Source organism: Protopterus annectens, chromosome 4.part1 (assembly GCF_019279795.1).
Source record: "Protopterus annectens isolate FY-2018-M chromosome 4.part1, PAN1.0, whole genome shotgun sequence".
NCBI classification, from domain to species: domain Eukaryota; kingdom Metazoa; phylum Chordata; order Ceratodontiformes; family Protopteridae; genus Protopterus; species Protopterus annectens.
Window position 1 is genome coordinate 136,100,985 of NC_056734.1, and position 25,080 is coordinate 136,126,064.

The 25,080-nt window shown below is 37.3% G+C and overlaps 1 long non-coding RNA gene across 2 annotated transcripts in view; it reads left to right on the forward strand.

Moving 5' to 3' along the window:
* The window catches only part of LOC122800778, a 1,511,100-nt gene that overhangs the window by 612,329 nt on the left and 873,691 nt on the right, over positions 1–25,080 (forward strand). The window contains exon 2 of one of the 2 annotated variants that reach the window (XR_006364639.1): positions 20,338–20,419. The exons of the other annotated variant lie outside the window; for it this stretch is intronic. This is a non-coding gene — a long non-coding RNA (uncharacterized LOC122800778). The remainder of the gene's footprint in view (positions 1–20,337; positions 20,420–25,080) is intronic. 2 annotated transcript variants of the gene reach the window in all.

The following is a 25,080-nucleotide window of genomic DNA, read 5'->3' on the forward strand; positions in this document are numbered from 1 at the left end:
AGGCTGGACTTCTCACATTTCTCAGGTGGATTGAATTACCAAGGATAGGAATGCTGTATTGAACCGATTTAGTCAGTAGGCATACAAAATATGTTGGGTAGGTAAACTGTGCTGTGGAGATGTCTTAAATTAGGCAATGGAGAACAACAGTTACAGTAGTAAGAGAGCCATACATAGAATTCTTTGTAATACAGTAATGAGGACTTGAAGAGAGTAAAAATACACTCAACGTACTCTAGAGTTGTAGTTTCAGTTGCTACTAATAATTTGATTAGAGGTTGTCATAGTTGCCACATACTATGCACTTAAAGCTTTATTCTCATCAGTAAAAAGGAGCGAGGCTGACTCAATTGCCACAACACAAACTTCAGAGTGTCAGTAGGTTTGGGTGCCAAATAGTGATTCCTTCTGTGGTTTGTCAGACTCTGTTGCCACATACTTGGATGCATTCAAATGTAGTTACTAGCTAGCTTAAGTGCAAAGGGAAATGTAGATAACAGTCAGTGGCTGCAAACTTGTTTGGGAACAGCAAGGAGCTCCTATTACAACAGTATGAGCAACTGACCTGCGGGCAGCAAAAGATTTTACAGGCAAATAGCAACAACATGCAAGTCAGAGCAGTAACAGCAGCGATACACAACTTGGTGCACCTTAAGAGCCAAGGTGCACTACTAGTCACAACCTTTAACAACTGTGCAAACTAAGGGAGTAGGGCATGTTACATAACAGTTATAAACACTTAACAAACCAGTTGTAAGTTCCAACTGAGCAAAACTCCAACACAGTGAATAGTATTAAGGGATTAGCAGTAAATGCAATTCAAAAGTGCGTAGATTAAATTAGATTTAATAAAAAAAATCACTTCACTGATGTCTTTGAGACTGTCTCCAAGGTTGGATCCAGTTTGAATTGATCAATTCAGTAGCAGTTTGTAGCAAAGAAATGCAGCACAAAGCAGGTCCAACCAAGTAGAACCAGTATAATGTCTCCGGATTTGCTACATGTATACTGAACAAATTGAGTACAGACATAACACTGCAACTAACTGTCAAATATTTAGTCCTCAGTATTGTAAACATCCAAATAAAAGTAAAAAAAAAAAAAAAAATATATATATATATATATATATATATATATATATATATATATATATATATATTGCTGCCAGATCTTGTAATATCCTTGTACTCCAAGGATTGATGCCCTCCGTCCTCATTTACCTACTGAGTTACTCTTAGCAAGTCAGTTAACCAGACCGTTTTCCTGCATTACACCTGAAAGCAAAGATGTGGAAAGTGGGTTTACCTAACTGATAAATATGTTGTCAGTGGGATGTTCAGCTATATAGCTGTTGGTAAAATAATTGGGGACTGATTAAAAAGGTGGTTTCTTTCATGCAATATGAAACTGACAAAATGATTAGTGTTCTTTGAATCTAATCTAAAGCAGATCACTATTGCATTGTACTAATAGTGTTTCATTATGAATTCTTAAGTAGGGCAGTGAATATTTTCGGTGATACCATTTATGATTTTTCAAATCAGGAATCTCTAGGAAGACTTGTCTGCAAGACTCTATATGTGTGCTGCTTCTGTCCCCTAAATAGTTTTCTACTTGTCCTTCAAGATTCAGGGACAAAGGCCTAACATCAGAGACGAATTTTTAAAACACAACTAAGTAAATTAGAGTAAACAGAACAACAGGTTTCACATCTGCTTACATTTTCTGACCAGTAAGAAGAGTAAAAGTGTAATGTCTTTTGCTAGCCTATAGTCTGTGTTTTTCTGTTTAAAAAAAGTTCTCTGCAGGACAAGGCAAGAATATGATGCAGAAGTATGAGCGGTACAGAGCTGTGCATGCGATTATTCTGTGGTTACATAGTATGAGCGGTACAGAGCTGTGCATGTGATTATTCTGTGGTTACATAGTATGAGCGGTACAGAGCTGTGCATGTGATTATCTGTGGTTACATAGTATGAGTGGTACAGAGCTGTGCATGTGATTATTCTGTGGTTACATAGTATGAGCGGTACAGAGCTGTGCATGTGATTATCTGTGGTTACATAGTATGAGTGGTACAGAGCTGTGCATGTGATTATTCTGTGGTTACATAGTATGAGCGTACAGAGCTGTGCATGTGATTATCTGTGGTTACATAGTATGAGTGGTACAGAGCTGTGCATGTGATTATTCTGTGGTTACATAGTATGAGCGGTACAGAGCTGTGCATGTGATTATCTGTGGTTACATAGTATGAGTGGTACAGAGCTGTGCATGTGATTATTCTGTGGTTACATACTCATCTGTATGAGTGCATGTTTGTATATGTGGAGGACACTGCAAATGCCAAATGATGACTATTTTATGGTAATGAGGTACCCCAATAAGTTTTTATTTTTTTGTCTTTATGTGGATGCACTTGACTTTCCAAAGTGTTTTTCTCTGACTTTCACATGCTGAGGTTGAGAGGTATGTGGGGGACTGTTAAAAGTTTCAGAATGAAGTTGAGTCCAAGTGGTACATGGTTGCTGGCTTTTATGGCCGAGTGGGAATCAGATGGGTTTTTAAAGAGGTGTTTAACACCAGTGTTTCTCTTCAAACATTTAAAAAAAAAAAAAAAAAAAAAAAAAAGTACTAAAGAAAAGTGAGTGCAGTGTATGTTTACGTAATATCATTTAATACAACAATGCTAGCAGTGTTTGTATTTAGACACACACATGGCTGCCTTGTTACACCCATTGCAGGTAACCCTTTCATCCATCAGGACAACTTCGTAGCAAGTTCCATGCTTTGCTGTGCTCAACAAATGATTTGTAACCCCATTACAATGTGATGCATTTGGTCCACTCGTAAATCATTTGTATCGGCCCGGCCCCCATTGCCCCATGTTCCAGTGTTGCTTGGGCCACTTGTGGATCAGTGTTCTGGGGGATCTATTGTCTCTGCTTCCTTCCAGTGTATTTTTTTTTTTTATTCTTGTATACCCTACCCACTTTTCCTTTTCCCTGCCCCCTTCCCATGCTGACTGGTTACTTTTGAGGGCAACTTCCTCATTAGAGCACACCTCCCCTTAGGAAGTATCACCAGCAAGTATCCACCCCCAGGACAAATATGCCCATCCCTCCCTGCTGCTGTGTCAGTCACCCAAGCATTTAATCGAACCTGTTTTAGGCTAGGTTATATTTGGGGCTTTATCAGTGTCTCTCTCTGCCACTAGAGCAGCCCATACTCGGATGCTTTTTGGGTGCAGTGCAGGATTTGAACAAGCAGTCATAATGTGGTCTGTTTTGACATGTGGGATTCAGAGTTTAGAATGTTTAGCAATTTAACACAGTAAAGAAATTGGCAAACTGGCAAACCAATGTGAGAATTGTCTGAAACAATGAAGGCAGGGAAGGCAGATCCAGAAGTACTGAAACTAAAACAAGAGTAAAACAACATCAGAAAGAAAAAGAATTTAATATTGTGCATTGGAGCAAGTCTCTTTCCATGTGGGAGTCTTCACCTCAGTACGTTTTTTTAATATACTGACTAAACAGATGCAACTTTCTGAGAAAAGGTGAATCATACTGGAATCAAAAAGTGCTTCTGCTACCCCATCTGCAGCATTCTGTTTAGTAACCCTGTAGTCAAACTGTATCTGCCGTTTATAAAGAGCAAATACATTTACTGCCATTCTCATGAAACTACCTTAAACTACACTGACAAGAAATTTTGGACAGTGAGACTAAACAAATCATACAACAAAATTGTACTTGCTGGCATTTAATCTTTCAGGTCAGATCATTGTGACTTTAAGAAAAAGACTAATGTTGAACCACATGCTCATCCTGTGTGGGTAACTTCTGCTACATAAACCCTGAGATTATCATAACTGCAAAAGCTCTGTTGGAAGAAGGAATTCCTTTAATGTTATGTTAAGCAACATCATGTAAACCTTTGACCAGGCAAGTCTGTAATTCGAGAAGAGTTCCTGGTCTCGTAGTTTAGAATTGGCTTTTAATCATGTAGGATAGGTCTGCTTCATATGTTAAATATGCACAAAGGCAGATTTTAGAATACTGTGTAACTTGTCTGCCTCAGATGACTTGTTCTAGCATGTCGCTGCATCATAATTGAAGCAGTTTACAGAGAGATCCTTCCTACATGAGTCCTGTAATCTGTGGCTTTAGGTTATATACACACATTGTTTGCATAACCTGACTTTATGCCAGTGGGAATGATTTCTATTTTTATATAAAGTATTAAGAAATAATTTCTTATTGAACATGTTATGTTAGTCTTGCACATCAAAGCAGAAAGTGCTAATTCATGGAGAAAAGTAATGTCATCTGCATGTTGAATTTTTTAGTATACTTAAGTCAGCTGTCACTAGTATAAAAACAGAAGATTGAGCAAAGTATGGGGATATTTTGTTCACTTCTGTGATCCAGTTGGGAGAATATATGGTAAACTTTAGGGAGTAGCATATTGTTACACTACCATATTCCAAAACCAGAACAACTACATTTTTACTGTGAAGGAAAAAACAAATAACTGGTCTCAGCTTGCTGACTGGTAGTTGTTGTTGTTCTTTCGGCTTTTCCCGGTTAGGGGTCACCAGAGCGGAACTCCGGTCCGCTAATGATTGGCAGTAGATTTTCATGGTGCCTAGGTGCCAGCCTGATGTAATAGGAATTATTCTCGAGCCCTTCAATTTAGTTTGAAAATCCTTTGTTTAGGAGGAAGAAAGGGAGAATAGGGCAGCGTTTACAGGAATGCTTTTTTAAGGAGTGGCATCAGTTTTGTTTTCTAACTAGGAAGATCGTACTCTAGCCACTAAATTGACTAGTCTGCCAGCATGTGAAATATGCAAAAAGCAGGTGGGGAGAAAAAGACGAACAGGCATCACATAGTAATTTGCTTAGTCTCCTTGTTTTTCTCTCTTGTGATGTTTTAGTATAGCTCCGTTTATAATTTTTATGAACATTTTAGAGGCTTTTTAGGAAATGGCATTTTTTCTGCTGAAAATGGTTGAAACAAATTGAGAGAAAAGATGAGCAAATACTCTTTGTGGTCATGGGCTTTCATTCGTTGTAGCCTGCTTGTCCTTCCTTTTAAATGCCTCTAACTGATGGAGGCAAGATAAGTAGTTGCCACAAAGCCTGTTTAGATTAAGTTTCAGGTTCCAAACCCCTTTTTATTTAATAAGCAGATCACTAAACTGGCCCTGTGGAATATTGTTAACTTAACATCATACATATAAAGATGGAGTGGGCTCCCTGTTATTCTGAGACTCGTAATGATGAACCCTAAATTTACTAAATAAAATAGAGCTGCAGGAAATGTTCTTGTTTAATGTTGCTTTCTGCAGGGGGCCAAGCCCCCTACACCCCCAAACTTGTATATACCAACTCTAAGATGGTCATCATATTGATCACAGTTTCCATAGCCTTAGCTATATGGGGTTGTATCCTGGCTAGAATATAACAGCCAACCTGTTTCCAAAGCTTTAGGGCATCTTCTATGCACCCAAGCTGTTAGCATGAGCTGAGTTGACTAAGAGAAGTTTGGGCGCCAAGCCCTTAAGACCAAAAGCTTTACTGCTGAAAAGTATGCTGCTCTCAGACTTTTGAGGAAGGACAATCAGCTTGGTGCTTTTCCTTTGCTGGGAAGTTAAGTTCCTTTGGTGGAAAACCTTCCATTTTATAAATACTGTTTGTATTTTATTACTTTGCTCCTCAGGAAAGTTATTTTAAAGCTAGTAGTTTTGTGTTTTAACAAACTATCACAAGACTAATATTTTTAAACAGGAGCGCTTTTTTTTCCTGTTAGTGTAAAATTGTGTAAAGTAAATGAAAATACATTTTTTTTTCTGTGGATAAAGTGCGTTTAACACAGGTTGCCAACTTCAACATTTTTGGCAGTACCACGGAACAAAGTATCATTCTCATGGTCGGTCCCTCTGGCCACAAAAAATAAAAAGTTAAGCAAACAGCCTTTGCCAACACAGTGGCTAGCAATTTGCCATAGCTGCAGGTGGTGCCCCTGCTGTGGCCATTTGTTATACCTCAGACTACTCATCTTTTAGCACCTGCAGCCACAATGGAACAGGGACTAGCCACGTCATCTGTGGTGGTTGGGATTCCCTCAGTGTACAAGGAAGAGTCTCTCTTGCTGGCCTTCTGAGAGGGAACAGGAAAGGCTTCCCTGTTGTGTCAGAATGTTGTGCCCATCCCTGGGAAGGTGCCGATACCATTAGTAACATGGTTGGCCCCATTTTTCTTGTCAAAAGAAACAGAAAAAGGAACATGGGGTGGGGGTTCTCTGAGACGATTGCTAAAATGTAGGTTTTCAGTGGGAGAACACTCCAATTTCTCAGCCCTTGGAAAAAAAATGGGTGTTACAGAAGCATTTTCCAGAGCCCATACCTGTTCTTCCTCTTCTGTCTGCTTTAGAGTATACCTGCAGCTGCATGCAATTTTCCTGATAGTCAGCCAGCTGTCCCTGGAAAGGCAGATAGGATGTATAAAGCCCCTCAATCTTTTATTTATTTATTTTGTGCACTATTCCCTAACTTGACCCAGCAGCTCTAGATTTAGTTGATCCCCGTGCTGCTAGGCTCTTAGTTGATTCCAATCCTACTCTTTCTGATAATGGGAAAATTGATAGGTATGGGGAAAAAGCATATACTTCTGAAACTTTTTGTTTTTCAAAATTTTGTGTCATCAGGCTGATATGTTAAAGTTGTTCCAACAATTTGTGAAATTGTGAGGAATATCTGCAGTCTGTGGCTTAACTTATTTTTGTCTGTTGCACAGGTCATTACTCATTCTTTGCAGTGTATGTGTGACTCTGTTGATGTTACTTCCAGGGATACAGCCACTAGTACTGTTTAAGGGTTTGCATGGCTGTATTCTCAGCACCTCCCAGATGTTAAAAATTAGATTTTAAATCCTTTCTTGGATAGGAATTGTGTTGACCCCTCTGCTGCAGAGGTGATTAAAAAGTGTGATGAAAAGGACACATGGAACCATATAATATCTTAAGATTTTTATCCCTCCCTTTCCAAATTGTCTAAGGGATTTTCTGTCTCCACATCCACTTTTGGCACAAAAATAGTTTCAGCAAAATTCAGGTAAACAGACTTTTAAGAATAAATGGCAAGGGAAAGAAATCCTGAGTCATCCTGATTATTGCCTGTTTTTTTTGTGTGTTTTTTGTAAATCCTGAACATTCCCAAACCAAGGGCAGTCCAACAAGCCTTGACTGTTCAAGATGCCTTGTGACTCCTTCCTACTCTGACCCCTTTGTTTCTTCCAGAAAGCCTGAATCTCATGTTTTCTCTTTGGCAACATATTGTTTCAGACAAATGGGTTCTGAAAAATTTCATTAAGGTTACAGGTGACAGGTCTTTCAAGGTGACTGCACACAGATAAACAGCTACAGTTTTCTCCCAGTGTGGAAAAAAAAAACTGAGAAACAGCCAGTCATATTGTCATCATGAGTAAAATACAGCTACTGGCTACTAAGTACAGTACTTGGATGCCAACAAAGAAAAAAAGAAGAGACCCTGAAAGAAAATTAACTAAAAAAGGTGAAGAGAAAACATTAACTGGGAAATATCCTGCAGCTCTTAAGCAAAAAGCAGTTCAAACGCCAGCTTTGGTGCAAGGCATGTCTTACAGTAATCTAGAGGAAGAAAAGTCAAATGTGCTCCGAGCTGATTAAAATAAATGAAACACTGAAAAGAGTATATCAGTTCAAATAACAAAAGGCTGAAAAATGGAAGAGACTTTAGATATTCAAATGAGCTGATAAAATGGCAAAAAGCAGTGGCTGAAATAAAGAAAATACTGGCTGAGTATGAAACTGCTCAAGGAGAGTTGTTTCAAAAATGGTAGAATTAACCAGAAACCTGAGCTTTTCTGCTGTACCAGAAAAACTAGAAGGATCAGATTGTATTAATTTTAAGAAAGCACAAATAAGCAGCTGGACTTGTTTTCCACAGCAGGATCTGATAATTGAAAGGGCACACCATGTAAATGCACAATATTTGGAGATGAGAAAGCAGACAAGACCTTCATTAGTAAAGATGCAAAGTAGCGGAAAGAGTTTATCTTGACAAAACTGTGATGAAAGGGCGCAAAGTATCCAAAGCTGAAGACAGTCAAATCTTTGTGGAATATGATTCCCTGTTCACCAGGCAAATAGAAACATACATTCCTGTAATCCGGGAATGTCAAGAGGTAGGTGTGAGGTGTATGCTTTTGCATCCAGCTGTCTTCAGTATATTTTTCCTGGTCAATCAAAGTTATTTTTTTGATGCAGAATAGGCTAAGGAGTAAATGCAAAAGTTTGTTCAACAAAAAAAAGAGCAATCAGGTAGAGGGGAACTTTGCTTATCACAAGCACACAGAGGCTTTGCCAGTAAAACATTTTCCACTGTTCCAAAGGAGATTGCTTGAAACCAAGAAAAGCACAGGAGTTTACCAGAAGAATCGGGAGCACTGGTGAATTGAACCAGATTCCAGAGATGGAGATGAACAGGAAGAAAATCGGCAACACAGAAGTTAGTGAATAATTGAGACTTCAAAGCATCATGTGTTTGTGAAATGTGGTTGTATAAGAATAAGTAGAAAGAGTGGATTTTTGTTGACTTTGTTAAACAGGTGAAAAGATGGACAAAAGCATATTTGGTAGGCTATAATCTTGGGTTGTTGAAGTGGGGTATGTGGTACAAAAGTACACAGATCATAATGTATGTAGTGCTGATAAATTTTTGTCTCTTGCATATGTGAATTCCTGCATTAATGGCTTAATATAATCTAATTAAAATTTTAAGTGAAAAGTAAATATGAGGACCCAGAGTATAATGAAAAGTTTTCCTTTAGCAGTAAATGTTTCAGCTAGTCTATCAGGCTGCTGCACAGGACTGCATTTTTCTTTTTTCTCTTATGCTTGTATGGATACAAGCTTATAATAGGGCAATAAAAGACAAAACACTGATTTATTCAAGGCTAAGAGTTAATGATCTCTGAAGGCATACCATTTTTTTTCACATGAAGCAGGGGAGTAAAGCTTAAAAAAAGTCTTCAATTAGTGTAAGTAGAAGCACAGGCAATAACATGCATCTTAGCATGGATAACCTCAATTTCAGGTTAATTAAGGCCTGCATTAGCAGCTGTTTGGCAAAATGTTTGTTAGGAGGGTTAAACTTCATTATTTGATGATGTGCATAGTTGTGTATTTGTATTAAGCTAACAGGTTCTGGGAATGTTCAGGGGATGTGTTTAGTCTTTTGTTTTTATTAAAACAAAGTTTTGTAAAATGTGATATAGGTTCCAGTGTTAAGAAAAAATGAAGAAATGCAGTGTGCAAATAGCAATGCTACAGGAGACGTATTTGGAAAAAACTTAGCTTGGGAATTTGATAGAGGATTTCAGGGTGGATATTCTGCAGAATGTTCAGGAGAAAGGCAAAGAGGTGTACTTTAATTGCTGGAGGAGCTCTAGTAGTGATAGAGGGGAAAAACACAGATTATAGTAAGGGGCTACTGGCTAGAGGCAAGAATTATGCTGGCATGTATTTATATTCCACCTAAAACTACTGTTGTGGAGCTTAAAAAATTGGGGAGAAATCCACTTTCAGCAGGTAATATTACTTACACGTGGGGACTGTAATTTGATTTGCAACAATGACGGTGTATCTGGGGGACCTAGAAGGAAAAATAAAACAAAAAGAATAGATTTCTGAAGAAATGTTGAAAATATTTGGTATGAAAGACGTGAATTCTCTAGTAAGAAGTGAGATAATTTGCAGTATTCCCCAAGGTACAATAACTGGGCTATATTAGACAGAAATTATATTTCACAGGAACATGTGCATTTAATTGAGAACTTTGATGCACATCCAATAACTATTTCAGATCATGTGCCAATTACTAAGGTAAAAATGCAGGGTAATGAAGTAAAGTTGAGACGCTGGTGCTTCTCCACCTATCTTTTAAAAGGAAGGCATTTTAAGGAATGGATAGCTGAAAATATCCAGGAGTTATTAGGGGAGTTGGAAGGTTCCTCGGAAGATATAGCTCGTGAGTGTGATAAAATGAAAGTGACATTAAAAATAGGGTGGAAATAATAGAAAGTTCTGGTTAAGCAATAATCTTTTTCAGCCCCTCTAAATCATTCTTAAAATATTACAAAATAAGGGGAATCCAACAGAACAAGAAGAGGAACTGTTGCAGAATGCTAAAGAGAGAGTAAGGGAGTACCTGGATAATATCCATGAGTTTAGAAAGATTGCTGTTAAGCACCTGGTTTTTATGACTCCTGAGCACAGACAAAATGTACATAAAGCTGAGAAGTGGGGAAATCAAGAAGCAACACACACACAAATATGGAAGACTGTGGAAGGCTCAAATATGCCAATGTTGATGTGGCTCAACAACTAACAGTTAAGATAGGAGGATTTGAGATACAAATGATATTGCTAATCTGCAGTAAAGTCTGCAGGAATAGATGTTTTCCGGTGGAATTTGGAAGTTAGGAGGGAAGGAAGTGTTAAAGATCTAGAAGGTTTTACTTAACAAATATTTTAAAATATTTGTTAAGAACATCCATGAAGAAGATGTGGCTGTAAAGCCTAAAGAGAGTAACGACCCATCTGTTCCAACTTCATATAGGCCCATGTCAATTTTCAACCATGATTATAAAGTGTTTGTCGAACGGCTAAAAGAATGGCAAAGGTGATGCCACAACTGAAAGATATGGACCAATGTGGTTTTGTGGAAGGGAGGCAACCATTTGACAGTATTAATAGAACAATGATGATCCACGTCTATATCACGTTATCGAAAGCTTACTTAATCGAATCAATGATGGTCAACCTTTATTGATTAAATAAAACATTGAATAACGTAAAAAAAAAAATAAAAAAAAAAACTAAATGGCGTAGGTAGGGGCAAGACCCCCTGCAACCCCCCATGTGGGGGGCTATGTCCCCCACACACCCCTACTTAAATATACCAACTCTGAGACCGCACTACCTTGAGGTAAATGGAAATCTCCCTTTACGGAGATTTCCGTTTACTTGCACAGTGTTCTTCACTTTCGATATTGTTGTGCCAACAATATCAGACTCTATATTGTCAGCTTACAACAACGTGAAGTAGACCCGGTGATCCACTGTTATTGGTAGGCCTTGATGCAGAAAAAGCATTCAACAGAGTATCATAGGTTCATAGATTAGTACATTCGACAGAGTAAAATATGAGGAGGACAATGGAAGAATTTGCATTTCCGCATAGAGTAAGGTTAATTAGAAGGATATACTAGAATATGGTTGGCGGCGGTGGTGCAGCGGTTAGCGTTGCCTCACAGCAAGAGGTTCTCCGGTTGGATTCTTAGCGGGGGTGCCTTCTGTGCGGAGTATGCATGTCCTCCCTGTGGTCATGTGGGTTTTCCTCCAGGTGCTTGGTTTCCTCCCACCTCCCAAAGATATGCTATAGGTGGATTGGAGACACTAAATAATTGGCCCTAGGTGTGTTTGTGTGCATGTGGGTGTGTGTTGCGTGTATGTTCCTTCTGTGGAAGGTTGAGTGCTGGGCTGGCAACTTGACACCGTAAAACTCCACTGCCAATCATTATGCAGATTGTTCTGCCATGGTGACCCCTAACCAGGAAAAGCCAAAAGGAGGAGAAGGATATACAAGAGTCAAAGTGGGAGGGTTCCTCTCTGATAAGCTGCCTGAACAGAGGAACCAGACAGGGGTGTCCTCTCTTTCCTTTGTTTTATGTTTTATTTAGAGCTGTTGGCAAAGAAAATAAGGGACTCAGAAATTCAAGGATATAATTGGAATACTGTTCAAGAAAATTTAGCTTTATTTACAGATATTTTGTATTTGATAGAACCAGAAATGGACGTTTCAATGTTTTGGAACATTGAGAGAGTTCTGTCTTTTTTTCCAAGATATAAAATTAATGAAAATAATACAAAAGTTTTAGCTGTAAACTATGTTACCTGTACATGAATTGGTTCAGTGATATCCATATTTGCGAACATAATAAAAAAGTATTTAGGAGAATGGAATAAAACTGATTTTCTTATGGCAACTGATAATAAATAGGAAGAGACTAAACAAAAGATGATAGAAAAACTGAGTAACTGGAAGTTCTTACCTGTGGATATGGATAGCAAGATATAAGCAGTAAACATTTTCTAGTCCCTTCAGTTTTATAAACAGGTTGGGCATATTTGTCAACCAGATAAGTTGTGGATAGAATTAAGAGCTGAGATTTTATTTGGGAGGGGAAGAGGGCAAGAGTCAAGTGGGCCAAGATGATCCTCCCAGTAGAACAAGGAGGTTTAAAAGTACTTGATATGATGGGATATTTTGGAGATACACAGCTAAGGCTCTTGTACATAACACAAGCAGAAAGCTACATTTCAAATTGGAAAGGGACAACAAAGAAGCAGGGGGTAATTCAAGAAATAAGGAAATAGGATTTTTTTTTAACAATCTCTTTATTGACTTTTCTTAAATGACATTTCCATTGAGTTCAGTACCAAGAACAAACATATCAGGCAGGAAAACAAATATAGCTAAATAACAATGTTAAGTACAATGAAATGTAACCGAGTGATAGGATGGGGTTATGACATATGATTAGCAAAAAAGTTGAGAAAATATTAAATCATTCAATAAACTATATATACTTGTATACATATGTGCTGCTTGCCAGTAAAACACAACCAATATGATGACATTGTAAGTGTACTTGGTATGTAAAGATTCCTATTGCGGAAGAGTAAAATTTAGGCTGGATTATAACAAGTAGCCCAAAGTTGTATTGATAAGTGAATGATGGACTGGGAGAGATGTTGGGGACAGATTGTAGAAAAAATACAGTTTTATTTTTAATAATTAGACATTGGTAGGAGTCAGTGGGTATTATCTCAGTATATGATCCATTAGCGAGTTCCAAAATTCAACAAAATGTTTATCGTTTTTGGGTATGCATTAAAAATCTGTGTGCTGTTATGTATCTAATAGCTTGTGGTCTGAATCCATTCCAAGACATCGGAGTTCTGTCTTTCCAGTTCAGTGTAAAATAATATTTTATAAGTGTGGATAGTGTAATTAATATTCTTTCTTGTTGTTTCTTTAGCTTCATAGGGGGAACATATAATAGGGCAAATTTCCTGGATAATGTAGATTTCTCATATCCCATTTTGCTTAATCTGACTTTGAGTGAACACCAGAGTTTGTATGAGTATTTACAGCACCAGAATATATGAAGTAGGTTAGCATTCTGGCTATCACAATGTGGACATAAGGGGGATGAAGCAGGTTTAAATTTGTTTTAGTGTCTGGGTATTTTACGCATTATTTAGTGTCATGAATTGTGTGTAGCTCAGTTTTCTGAAGGGAATATATTTATTTGTCATTTGAATAGTCATTTGGTCATTAGAAATTAGTGGGTCTATGCCATGCCAGTATTTTGAGAAAAGTCTTTCTTCTTGGTATCTTATTGACATAATGAGTTTATACGAGCTGGATATCAATTTCCTTGTTAGTTGAGACCAGAGTGTTTTGACTAAACTTGTCTCTCTCTCTCTCTCTCTCTCTGTGATGTAAGATTATTTAGTATACTGGCACACACATCTCAGATTTGTCTTGGCATAATTAGGTATTGTTTAAGTAAGTTCAAAGTTGTTCTCAGCTCTGTGAGGGATTGATTCCTAGAAGAGTACAGGTCTAACACTGTCAGCTCCCTTAGCAAAGGGCATGGTTTTAAGTTTATCAGTAATCTTAAGGTTAGGATTCATATGTAGAGGTTACATTATAATAAAGGCATTATATAAATTCAGTGAGTTAAGTTTTTGCAGTACCTTCATTTTGTCTACAATTGTTTTATGTAACTTTATGTTCTTCAAACTATTTTTGTCCAAGAATGGGAGAGCCTGGGGATTTATGTTTAATGATTTAACATAGTTATAATAGAGTTGTCCAAGTAGGAGACCATATTTTTTTGCTTGGGTTATATTCAGATATTGCCAGGACCCTGTTGACTCTTATGTCATAGGATAGTTTAAAGTCTGGGAGTGCTGAGCCAACTTTTTTTTTTTTAGGGAGAATCAGTTTTTTTATATGCAACTCTGATTTAGAACACCATACAAACTTGGAAAGAGAAAGCCGCGGTGGTGCAGCGGTAGTGTTGTTGCCTCTCAGCAGAAGGTTCTCCCATTTGATTCTCAGCTGGAGCACCTTCTGTGTGGAGTCTGCATGTCCTCCCCGCGGTCAAGTGGCGTTCGAATGACATGCGTGAATGGGCGTGCCTTTGTTGAAGGTTGGACATTGGGCTGGCACCTTGGCACCGTAAAAATCAACTGCCAATCATTAGCGGACCGGAGCTCCGCTCTGGTGACCCCTAACTGGGAAAAGCTGAAAGAAAAACAACAATAAACTTGGAAAGAGAGAAGCGCAGTTTATGGAAGAAATTAGTTTGTATTGGTATGTCAGTAGCATTGAACATGTGTAACATTCTGGGTAGGATGTTCATTTTGATAATGGCAATCCTGGGTAATACAGATAAATTAAGTTTTTCCCATCTATAGAGGCCATGTTGTATTGTCGACCATAGGCTTGTTACATTGCTTTGGTACACCAATGACTAGTCTTGATGAAAAGTAATTCCGAGGTATTTCATAGTGTGCTTAAATTTAATTTTTGTGGGCAGAGGGTATATTGTTAGTTTGGAGGCTAGATTGGTAGGAAATAGTGATTTTTCTGGGTTTATTTTATAGAGAATTTCGAGTAGGCGCTTGTAGAGGTTAAGATCATTGTATTACATAAATTTGGTATTTGTTGATAGGTTTTTTGTGTAATAAGTAGAAATAGTGGTTCAGTATACAAATTGAAGAGAGATGGTGATGAGGCATCCTTGTCTAGTTCCATTTTTAATATCTATTCTAGAAGAGAATCTTTTATTAACCTGTAGTATAGTAAGTGCTTTGGAGTATAATACTTTAATGAATGTTATAAATTCTGAGGGAATGTTAAAGTATGGTAGTATTGGAAATAAGAATTTTTGATTGATTCTGTTGAAAGCCTTAGATGAGTCTATTACCAGAGCAAAAAGCGGGGAGTATTTCTGATTAGACAAGGTAATCCTATCATCCAATGTTATGGTGGTATCACAGGTTTGTCTTTGTTGAATAAAACCAGACTGATAGGGTGAAATGATCCTAGTTATCACAGTTTTTAATCTATTGGCTAAGATGGAGGCATGTATCTTTATGTCCACATTGATTAGAGATATGGGTCTGTAGTTTCCCGGGTTTTTAGGGTCAGCTTTGTCTTTAAGAAAGAATATTGTTTTTGATGCATTTAGATGCTGACCAGTAATATTATTAATTATAAGGTAGTTAAAAAGATTTAATAATATTTTATAAGTTGTTGGAATAAAAGCTTTATAAAACTCCGGTATGAATCTGTCTGGTCCTGGGGATATTTGTTCTACTTAAGATTTTTGATGGCTGTAATTACTTCTTGGAGTATGATGTGAGATGAGAGGTGTTTTCTCTGATCTTGTGAGAGTGTTGGAAAATTTAGTTGTTTCAAGAATATTTCCATTTCTTGATTTATTATAATGTTCGCTTGTTCTGTGTATGCACGCGAGTACAATTCCTCAAATAGCTGGATATTGTCCTGGTTGGAGCTGTCTTTGTATACAAATTCCTGAACAATTTGTAAAGTTTTTTTTTAGTTTTATTAGTTTGGCTCAGAATTTGTATGGCATTTGTGCCCATTCAGCATAATTGGCTATTGTTTTTATTTCTTGAAAAGAGAGATTATTGGCATTTAAAAGGTATAATTCTTTCTAACGTAGAGCTATTTGTCTATTTCTTGTTCATAATTTGTAATTTGTTTTCAAGTTCAGTAATTTTGTTTTTGAGTGATGTCTCTAGCTGCATGTTTTTTCTTGTAGTACAATGCTTTACTGGCCATTATTCCTCTAATTACAGCCTTCGCAGAGGCCCATTGGATACCAAAGGGCATTTGGAAGAGTCTGTGTAAGAAGGTCTTTAAGTATAGTTTCTACTTCTGAATTATTTCCTCTTTATTTAACAGATTGGGATTTATGGTCCAATTAAATTGATTGGTGGTGTCTGTCTTTCCAAACCAGCTAATAGTGAGCATAATTTTGGAATGATCTGAGAAGAATCTTGTATCTGTATTATGCGCTATATCAAAAGTCAGAAAGTTATTTGATATTAGGAAAAAAATCCAGTCTTAGAGCAAGTTTTGTGACATTGATAGTAGAATGTATATTTGTCATTATGATTTTTTTGTCTGAATGTGGTATGAATCAAAGTAGAAGGTCTCTTTTTAGCTCATTGAGTGCATCAGTTTCCTGTGAGTTATGTGAAGTGCTAGTGTTTGATCTATCTATGAGAGGGTTTTGAACAATATTAGGGAAAATTAGATAACGTGTATATGGGTACTATGAAATCCTGTTTTTATGCATGGTGCATAAATATTTAGGAGAAATGTAGGTTCATTAATATTTGGGGATTTGATCGTTATATAGCACCATCTGCCTTCCAGATCAGTATCATTCCAGAATAGTGCCTTGAAATGTTTGACAATAATTGCAACACCTTTGCTATTTGACTTGTCCTCCGTGGCCACAATTGTTTTGATCCATTTTTCCTTAACTCCTGTTTCCATTGATCAGTTAGCATATGGGTCTTCTGTATCATGATTATATTCGCTTTTGACATTATAGCTAAATGAAAAAATAATTTCCTTTTTTTGGGTATCTATATCCCCTTTACATTCCAAGAACCAATATTCCACATCGTATAAGGTTAATACTTTTGCAAGTGTTGGTGTGTATGAGTTTTTAGTTAATTTTCTTAGTATTAATAGAAAATGGATTTGTATTATGATTTCAGCAAGCAGTACAGTATCCCTTCCTGCCCTTTCTCTGTGCCTACTCATGTAACTACTTGGCCTGGAAGAGATAAACATTACAACTAGGAAGTTTTTACTAAAGTGATGGGTAAGTAACCATGCATCTAGTAAATCCCTGGAAGAAAATGGTCTGAAAATATGGTAAATCAGTTTAGAAACCTCACATTGGTAAGAGTCCAGATGCGTGTCCATTCCCGTAGTACTGAGCTATCTCCCAGCTCAACCAGGGTTATAAATATAGTCATAGTAGGTAAGAGATCTAGAAAAATGGAGTAGTTGTTAGTTGACATTGACCTACAAAGTAGTGTAGATAGGGTATTGTTATAGTTATTTAAAGCCATATATCTACAGCATATATATTTTGTTGTAGGATTGGTTGGTATGTGGTATCAGAGAGAGAACCTATCCCTTTCCGAGACAAATCTAACAGACTATAGTCCACTTATTACTGTAAGGGTAACACTAATATATGCATTTCTATTGTTTTAAACACACTAAACAAGTAATTTAAACTGTCAGTAGTCTGTTTACTGCAGAAACAAAATTTAAGGAATCATTTTGGAAGTATCTTAACAAGAAAATAAGGTCACAGATATATATATATATATATATATATATATATATATATATATATATATATATATATATATATGTATGTATGTATAGATATACATACAGTGAACATAAGTGCACACACCTCTGTTAAAATGCCAGGTTTTTGTGATATAAAAAATGAGACCACAATAAATCATTTCAAAACTTTTCCCACCTTTAATTTGACCTATAACCTGTACAATTCAATTGAAAAACAAATCTGTTTGGGGGGGGGGGGATCTAAAATGTACAATAAGCTGGTTGCATAAGTGTGCACACTCTTAAACTAATACTTTGTTAAAGTACCTTTTGATTTAGTTACAGCATTTAGTCTTCTTTGGTAGGAGTCTATCAGCATAGCACATCTTGACTTGGCAATATTTGCCCCACTCTTCCATGCAAAAACGCTCCAAATCTGTCAGATTGCAAGGGCATCTCTTGTGCACAGCCCTCTTTGGGGCACCCCATAGATTTTCTATTGGTTTTAGGTCTAGGCTCTGGCTGGGCCATTCGAAAACTTTAATTTCCTTCTGGTGAAGCCATTCTTTTGTTGATTTGAATGTATGCTTGGGATCATTGTTGTGCTGAAAGGTGAAATTCTTCTTCATCGTCGGCTTTCCATCTGATGCCTGAAGGTTTTGAGCCAAAAGTGACTGATTTGGAACTATTCATAATTCCTTCCACCTTGACTAAAGCTTCAGTTCCAGCTGAAGAAAAGCAACCCCAAAGCATGATACTGCCACCACCATGTTTCACATTGAGGATGGTGTTCTTTTGTTAATGCAAAGTGTTGTTTTTGTGCCAAACATACCTTTTGGAATTGTGGCCAAAAAGTTCAACCTTGGTCTCAGCAGACCATAACATATTTTCCCAGATGCTTTTGGGAGACTTGATGTATTGTTTTGCAAATTTTAGCTGTGCCTGGATGTTTTTCTGTGTAAGAAAAGGCTTCCATCTTGCAATGCTTACCCCATAGTCCAGACATATGAAGAATATGGGAGATTGTTGTCATATATAGTACACAACCAGTACTTGCCAGGAATTCCTGCAGCTTCTCCAGTGTTGCTGTAGGTCTCTTGGCAACCTCTGTCCAGTTTTCATCTTGTCTTTTCATCAGTTTTGGAGGGACGTCCAGTTCTTTGTAACGTCACTGTTGTCCCACATTTTCTCCACTTTTTGATTACTGTCTTCACTGTGTTCCAGGGTATAGCCAATGCTGTGGAAATTTTTTTGTATCCTTCTCCTGACCGATTCCTTTCAACAATGAGATCCCTTTGATGCTTTGTAAGTACTCTGCGAACCATAGCTTTGGCTGTAGCAGGCAACTGAGTAAATGTCAGGAAAATCCTACTAGGACAGCAGAACTTTATTTGGGGTTAATTAGAGTTTCTTTAATTAATGGCAGGTGTGTACCCAAGAAGACTGAATGCTATAATTAAATCAAAAGGTGCTTTAACATAGTATTAGTTTAAGGGTGTGCACACTTGTGCAATCAGCTTAATGTACGTTTTTTATTTTTTATATTTTTTCACATAATAGATTTGTTTGTTTTTAAATGGAATTGTACAGGCTATAGGTCACATTAACGGTGGGAAAAGTTTTGAAATGATTTATTGTGGTCTCATTTTTTTTATATCACAAAAACCTGGCATTTTAATAGGGGTGTGTATACTTTTTATATCCAGGTGTGTATACTTTTTATGTCCACTGTATTTACACTTGAATTCTTTGCTATTCTTGTAACCATAGTAGTAATACGCGCTTAGAGCCAGTTTAACTGGAGACCGTCAAATCCCAGTGTCTCCTTTAAAATATTAGTGTTTTATCATTGTATTAGGTGTTATGCATATTTAGCATTATATAGGTTAAATGTATCTGGTAAAATTGCACCTTTCTGCAATAGTTATGCAGTAAATCATGACCTTTAGTCTGTAGCATCTTTAATCCTGTTAATAGATGCAGAATTTCCTCAAGAAAACTAGTGCGTTTAACGTATAATATTTTTTGCAGTTTTGTTTTCTAAGTTACGTAATGCATCATTATAAAAGCATGCTACATAGTACTCACTTTCTCAGACAAACTAATGCAGTATGCTTAAGAGCCTCCTTTAGGCTTCTGATATTAAATGCATCAACCGATTAAAAAAAAAAACACACTTTGCAAATTGTGGAATAATTATTGCATTTGTTAGGTTAATTATAGTTTGGTACCAGTTTAGAGAGTCCTTATAAAAGTCCTGTATGCAATTCAGTCTCTTCTAGTGTCTCAGCTTTACTTTTGCAATCTAATGTTGAATCTGCGGTTGTTTTCATCATTGTGCTGCTTAGTGGCATAAAGTAAAAGTTTTAATTCCATTTCCTCGTTATTTGGAGGTGTTTCTTTTGTAAGAATCCTTCTAAAGTCTCTAGTCCTTGTTCTTTTATTTGTGCTTTTTCCAATGACTTGGACACAGATCGGCTGTTACCAATATTAGACTAGGTGGAAAAATGCTTCTTTCTTCAAATCTCGCATGTTTATAGAGTTGAGAGGTCAAGCGGCCCTCATGGGAGTATGGTTTGCACTTCTGAATACAACAAGGCTGTGATTTTGATTGAAAAAAACATCTGAAAAGGATTTAATGCCAAAATTAGGTAAGAATGAGTTAAAAACAGTCAAAATACTAACCAGAAATGATCGGGAAGCTATTAAAGTAGGAGTTCGTAGTTTATTGCTGCTTTTGCCTTCGTTTGTGGGAGCTTCATTAAAAGCATTCATAAATGCTGTTTTGGCTTCTTTTACTGTAGAGGCTGAGTATTTGGAGCCATTATGCTGAAAAACAAGCAAATTGGGATACTTCATCTGGAATTTTATGTTCTTTGGAATCAGGTAAGTACAAAAAACTGATAACTTCTGTCTCTCCTGTTTTATTTGTAAAGGGAGGTCTTGTGTAAAGTATTTTTTATTGCCATTCTACATTGTCTTTTTTTCTTTGCAGCTGATAGAATTGTAGACGCATTTTGATAGTTAAGTAGTTTAATATAAACTTGTCTTGGTTTTTCCATATTGGGTGCAGGTCTGAGTACTCTGAGCTCTTTCAATATTAATCTGTTTTACCAGGTGCATATTCTCTAGCAGTATTCCCAGGATTTCCTGTATATGTTGCATTAGGTTGTTCAGTGCTTTCTGGAATACCTCTGATGATTATATTATTTTGTCTAGATCTTGCTTCTAGATCTATAAATTTTTGTTGACGTTATTGAATGTATTTTGTGTGTTTATCAGAGTCTTTTTTAACTTGGTCAGTTTTAATTTTGTTTTCTAATGCATTGGCCTCAAATATTTTCATCCTGTGTGCTATCTGGAGAATAGAGCTCCCAAATGTTTCCAGTTTATCTGAGAATTTTTGTATGGCCATTTGAATTGGCTGTAGGGTAGTTTTCAGCTCTAGTGTCGTAGATTGCTCTTGTTTAGCTTTAGGGGTAGTTTTACTTACTTGTTTTGTATAGCTTCCGAGTTCTAGGTCTCTCTTGCTGCGTCTTTCTCAGGTGAAGCAAGTGCAGAAATTTTGGTTTTGGTAACTTCTTTGGTAACTTGTGCCTCCATGTTGTCAGGTTACTTAGACATCTTTTCTTCTCTTTATTTTCAGTGTCCTCAGCTTTATTTTTCTGAAGATATTTGTCAGTTATTCTCCTTTTGTTGAATTCAGTAGTTTAGTATAGTAGGTCTCGCAATATCAGTCAGCCACATGTGCTTGCTCAGATCCAGATTAATCTTACTTTTTGGGATAGTGTCGTGGTGTTTATATATCTAGTACTAATTCGAGGCGATGTGTTTCTATCCGATGGTCATATTTTGAGTTGAATAAGTTGTCTCTGTACCTAGTATTTATTTTTGTTTTTCCCTCTAGGAACTAAGTAGATACAGTGCTCATAGGGTAGCAGCCATCTGGGATCTCTGAAAGAATGGAATTTTGGATGCAGATCCTTGAGGGGAATAACTGTCATAACAAATATTTATAACATAGCGGTGTACTAAGAAGTAAGCCAACATGGGAATGGAGAAAGAAGATTGTGCTGATAGGGATGACTACAATTTGGGATACAGAGAATAGACAAGAGAGCTGGACTTTACTGGAGGAAGATAGCAAAGTCCCACGGTACTGTGAGCAAATAATTAGCGAAGGAAAGGTAATAGAATGGGAAGAGCCAAGAAGAAATTTGTTTTACAGGCTAGTAATATTGCCTTTCCTATTGGGGATTAATATCTGATTATAGTTAAAAGGATAGAGGAATCCTAAATGAAAGACCTGCACTGGTTGAGTTTTTAATTGAATCTAGAACAGAAGCTGCTGTTAGAGGGATAATTAGCAGGGCATATAAAATATTGCACAATAACTATTGGAATCAAAAAGATTGGGAAGATTATTTATTTGTGAATTCAATATCTAATGGGAGGACATGTGGTGTATGGGTCCCAAATATGCAAAAAAAAAATCTAGATTTAGGAGTTTTGCTTGGAAGTGTTTGTAAAGACTTTTTCCTCAGGTAGATGGCAAATGTTGGTGTGATGGGAAGAAAGAGGTAACTGGGAATGTATGTTTTGGGAGTAGAATGAGATGGCAGACTTTAACAGTTCTCTACAGAGTACTCTGTTGGGAATATTGTGCGAGCAAATAAGTGTAACTAAGGAAATATTTTGAGCAGGGAAACAGGATCTGAATTGCCTAGATATAGTAAGGTCTTGTTAAGTTTAATTTTGTTGGTTGCCCAAAAAAAGGAATTACTAGAAAATGGAAATCAAAATCTAAATTAACTACACTTTTTAAGTAATGCATATTATAATAGAGATAAAAGAATAGGGAGTGGGATCTTTAGTAAAGGGTTAGGAGTAAAATGCATAGAAAACATGAAAATTATGGTAACAATACATGCAGAATAATGTTTTGGAGGACTGATGAGATTTAAGAGAAGGCAGGAATTGAATAATTTCTGTAATGTTGCTTAGGTTACACCACATGTACTGCTATCTGTCGTGTGTTTGTTAATGTGAACTTGTTAATATGGTTTGACTACTTTTATATTAATGCAAGTTTGCCTGTGGCATAAGTGATTTTGTAAAAGTATTTAATAGTAATACTAATAAGTTACAAATGGCAGTGGGCAGTACCTTTCCATTGTCGGTATTTTCGCAGAATGCTCATATTTTTACCTCATTTTTGGTCAGTTTCGCATAAAATTTGTGGATTTCTGGCAAATCACTAAGGATAGAAGTCACTAAATAATGACATACATTTGGGTTTCAGACTTCATATCCTTCAGAAAATGCATGTCGTTTACATTTGTTTACCGGGAAAGTCCGACTGGACACATGTCCATTTTCAGTGGAGGTCCGGAGAGAAAAGCTCCAAGAGAAATACAAACATTTGCATATAATACAGTACAAAACAGAAACAGTAACAATATTCTACAATGCATTATAATATAAGAGAGTGCTTTAATAGCTTTTACATACATCAGTAAAAACAATGTAGCAGAGATTAATAAGTTATACAGTAATCCAAGTAATACTATGTATATATAGCTGAAGTTCTGAAACAATTTCGTGGTGTGGATTATCCTGGGGAGTTGCATGACAATAGCCAGTTATTTAGATAGTGGGTTTTCAGCAGTTTTTTTGAAATGAGATGTGGAGGTGGTAGAAGTTATTTCATTTGGTAGTGAGTTCCAGTTGTTGGCAGTGGTACTGGCAAAAAAGGGATTTCCCAGCATTGTTTGTGTTTGATGGCGGTTATGAGGTGCTGATTACTAGAGCGTAAAGCTCTAAAAGGTAAGTATTAGTTGTCGAAGTGCTGGGGTTCTATCAGGAAAGCAGTAAAGTTTGTGTGCTATAGATAGTTGATTGAGTTGTAGGATGTGAGGCAATTTAAGCCAGTTGAGCTGCTTAAGGGATAACCAGTGGTGGGACCTATATGAGGCTTGAGTAGCAAACATGGCCATGTTGTTATAGCAAGATTTCATTTTATTTAGGTCGGTTGGTCGGAGATTAGTTAACCCATTATTTTACGCTTTGTCCAGATTTCATGCTCTGAGGTTGAGAGGTATGCAATGAAAGAAAACTCGCCCTTTCCAGGGGATCATTCCTCATCCTCTATATCGGACTCTTGTTTCCACTAGTTCATTACATGCTGCCACAAGGAGTGATATTACCAGTTCTTCTTTCACAGGTGAGGAAGGTTTTTATTCAAGTATGTTTGTAGTGTCAGAGAGGTAGTCCTTGGAACACTATTCATGGATCTTTCTTTTCCTGTTTGTCATAGTGTCTAAATTCAAAATGTTACTCCACAACCTGTTGCCTCTTCTTTCACTTTCAAGTTTCCTGGTAACCCTAGACTTAAGAAGCTTTTCATCACATCCCAATTCACTATGACTTCAGGCATTTCTTAATTTTTTTATGTTTGGGTCACATCATCAGTTCTGTGCCTTACCCTTTGGACTGTGCACTGCACCAAGAGTGTTTACAAAGTGTCTAGCTCCAGATGTCCTCCTATTCCCATGTTGCAGTATTCTGTACATATGGGTTTTCTCCTCTTGCTACACTAACATCCGGCCAGTATACAAAATATTTCAATCGCTGTATGGAGTGTGGTACATCCGATGTGGCTAGTAGAGCATAGGCCATAAAAGTGACATCTGCACGCACCAGCCCTCAGAACTTCTCAGACGCCAGTCGAACATCAGGTTTTCCAGCATCCCGTCTGTCTTTCTAGAGAAATCAGATAAGTGCCCCATTGGGGAACCTTCTTTTCAGTTATTGTTTTCTAATGCTTATTCATGTCATCCAGAAAGGGCAAGTGTAAGTTGTGGCCGTCAAATACCTCACAAGGACGTCCACGATCAGTGCTCATTTTGTTTAGGTAGGTTACACTACTAAAAGGCCTGTCCCATCTGCCTTTCTTTTGTTCCCAAACTCTGTAGCCGACTCCATGTGCTTGACTTGTATTTAGAAAACCAGCGTCTGAAACAGTTAGCGTTGGATATGGAGGGGTCTGCTGACTTGCCTACCGAACTGTCAAAAAGGAAGGTCAAGACCATCAGGCTTGCTATTGCCACTCCATCTCCGCCATCTGACTCCCAGCATGTGGCCAACGTCGGCCTGGTCAAATGCTTGGGCTCCACCAGCTCGGATACAGCGGATACCTCTATGGAAGTTGCACAATCCTGCGTGGAGAGCATATCCACAAAGGATTTTTGGACACTGATTTCCGACACTGAGGGGAAACCTGAGCTTTTGGTAGGACTGTCTGATCCTTCCATCCCTTTGCAGTCGTCCGACACTAGGTCTTCCTCTATTCAGATGCCCAGCAGGCCATCACTCAAAAAGGAGGAGAAGAGGAAGCATGTGTCCCTGCTACAGATAGTACTCCGGATTGGCAGGCTTTTAGTCGGTACCCATTTAATGCCTTTATGGCCTTACGGAATACTACTCCTGGGACTTCCACAATTCCTCCCCCAGTTCTGAGCCCCAGGCCTCAAATCTTGGATCCTTCT